This window comes from Elephantulus edwardii, unplaced genomic scaffold, assembly GCF_000299155.1.
Source record: "Elephantulus edwardii isolate Elephantulus edwardi_28Jun2011 unplaced genomic scaffold, EleEdw1.0 scaffold00073, whole genome shotgun sequence".
Taxonomy (NCBI): Eukaryota; Metazoa; Chordata; class Mammalia; order Macroscelidea; family Macroscelididae; genus Elephantulus; species Elephantulus edwardii.
The window spans coordinates 11,356,795-11,359,394 of record NW_006399823.1 but is presented as its reverse complement, the minus strand read 5'-3'; the positions used below and the strand labels follow the sequence as shown (position 1 = coordinate 11,359,394).

Genomic DNA, 2,600 nt, shown 5'->3' with positions numbered 1-2,600 from the left:
AGTCGCTGCAGCAGAGTGGTCAGTCCAGAGAGTCGAAATCCAAAACACTGAAAGCAGATCCCCATTTCTGTGTCCAGGGACCCTTCAGTTACAGTGTGATGAGGTCTACCAGGTTGCCTTTCGGAGGGGTCATGCTGTCAGGAAAGAAATTTACTAAGGTGTCAAAGAGCTGAGTTCTTTGAGCATAGGTGTGATCCACATTGGAGAAGCCTAGTGCTGTAAAATCTGAACCAGATTTGAACAGAGCTGAAGCTAGGAGCTGAAACTCTTTTGTCTCTTCTGGATCTGAATGATCCACAGTTATATAAAGGTCGTTCTGTAAGTATTTCAGAGCACTAAGAGGATCAATTTGAGCCTTTTCTTCAAACCTGTGTTTTCTTATGAGGTATTTGCAATGCCTCAGTAGGTAATCTTTTGATGGTCTACACAACTTCAGTGACCAGAAGTCATCTAATCTCATCTTTGGAGAACAGAATTTTCCCGGATTTCCACCAAATAAATAATGAACCTTGTGTAACTCATCATAAACAAGCTGGTGTGCAAATCTGGGACTTGGCTCCTCCTCCTGAAGACTTTTACTCAGATTTTCCTTTGCAGCTTGGTCATTCTTGTACACGCAGGACCAACTATTCCTCACAATATCATAAATCCAGAATGAGTTTCTGACATTTTCTTCCCTCTTTTCCTTGTCTTTGCTGAGTCCAGATAAGACATGTATCTTATTCAGTTCTGGATCAATGGTTGCTTTTTTGTGTGAAGCCTGTCATTGGAACCATCCCAGAGTCTTTCTTAGTGCCATCTGATATTATGTCTACATGATCAGAGTCCACATCGTAACTGAAGAAGTCATTCAAGTAAGTCTTTGACCGCTGGCCACCAAATATATACAAGCAACGATTTTTCGAGTGGAACAGCATGCAGTGTCCTATTCGAGACTGGATGTCTTCTGGCCCAGCATTACAGGAGTCTTCTCGAAGAAGTTTCCAGGTTTGACAGTGACAGTTGAAAGCAAACAACCCACTGAACTGGGGTTCACTGGCTCTGCTGTCATCCACACTGCCATTAAATGTCAAAAATCTACCCCCAAAGGTATAGATCATATACTTTTCTGAGTCCATACACATCTGATGATCAAACACCAGCTTCGGTCCTCCATCAGCAGCAGTATCCTCACTTAGTAGCATCCATGTGTTTGTGTCAATGTCATAACGATAGAAGTCACTTTTCAGATATTTGCTGTTCCTCACAGAGGAATCCAAATAACGTCCCAACATGTAGATCTGCCTTCACTGAATGTCAATGCACATCTTATGACATGATCTGGCACTAGGACCATTCTCTTTTTCAGTGTCTTGGGAGATACATGTCCACTGGTTCTCCTTCACACTGTATGCCCAGAAGTCAGCAAGATCTTGGGTTCCATCCCAGCCACCAAACAAATAAACAGTCTCTGTTTGATCTTCAATAACCATCTGATGGCTGCCTCACATTCCCGGTGGGTTATCTTCTCCATCACCTTCGGTGCTTTTTGGAATGATTTGACTCCATCGTGGCTTATATTCCTGTTGACTGATAAACTGATTGAACAAGCCATCATTTACAGCTTTTTCAATCAATTCCTCACAAGCATCAAAATCTCCTTTCAAAACCAGTTTGTCGTGCAGATCTGTTAACATAGGATGTTCCAGAGCAATCTTGGTTTTCTTCTGCAGGGATTCAAAGGCCTCTGTGTAGTTGTGCTGTCGAAAGTGTTTGAGGCAAAGGCGAATGGCCTCCTGTTCACGGTACTTGCTATACCATTTGAGACAGGGCTGTACTACATCAGGATCATCAATACCACTAAGCTCAACATACCAGATGCTGAAGTTAAAGCTGGGTCCCCATGACAAGAGTGGAACTATTTTAATGAACTGACAAGGGAACATCTGCTCATCAATTTTATGCTTCAAGGTAAATGTTTCTTTGTTATAATCATTCCTTAAGCCACTAGACAATAGCTCCGTCATATTTTCTTCATTCATTCCACCAAAGACTTTAAATTTCTTCAAATTGCAGACATGTGTTTTCTCGTATTTTCTAAATGTGATGTTCTGGACGATAGCAGGTCTTTCAAGCTTCAAAATCAAGTACTGAGGAGGATAGTTGCTTTCTGAAGACCATCATGATGACTGGTCATTTGGCTTATCCACTAAAATGTTCTCGCGAAGGTAGGTGGATGAGACGGAGCTCCATTTGTGCAGCGCGTAGGGCAGCAGCCGGCACTCGGGCGCCGCAGCAGCAGCCCCGCCAGCCGCCATCTTGTCTACTGTATACATTTTTAACATTTACAATGACACAGTCTTTTTCTTCTAAGCAGAAGTGTATTTAAAACTGTTGAATAAAGCAACATATGACATATAAAGAGTGAGGAAAAGAAAGCAAACCAATGAGCAAGGTTTCTGGAAGGATGTTTACTAAAATGTTAACTAGCAATTGTTTGTGTATTTTAATTGTTTTTACTATATGCTATCCAATCATAACTGACTTGTAGCTGACCCTCCTCTGGGTTTTCCAAGATTGTTAATCACACAGGAGGTTGCCTGTCTTTTTTTCGGTGGAGC

General features: G+C 41.9%; 1 pseudogene; it reads right to left on the bottom strand.

Moving 5' to 3' along the window:
- Positions 1 to 88: 88 nt before the first annotated feature.
- LOC102857003 lies at positions 89 to 2,297 on the bottom strand (annotated as a pseudogene).
- Between the last annotated feature and the right edge of the window lie 303 nt (positions 2,298 to 2,600).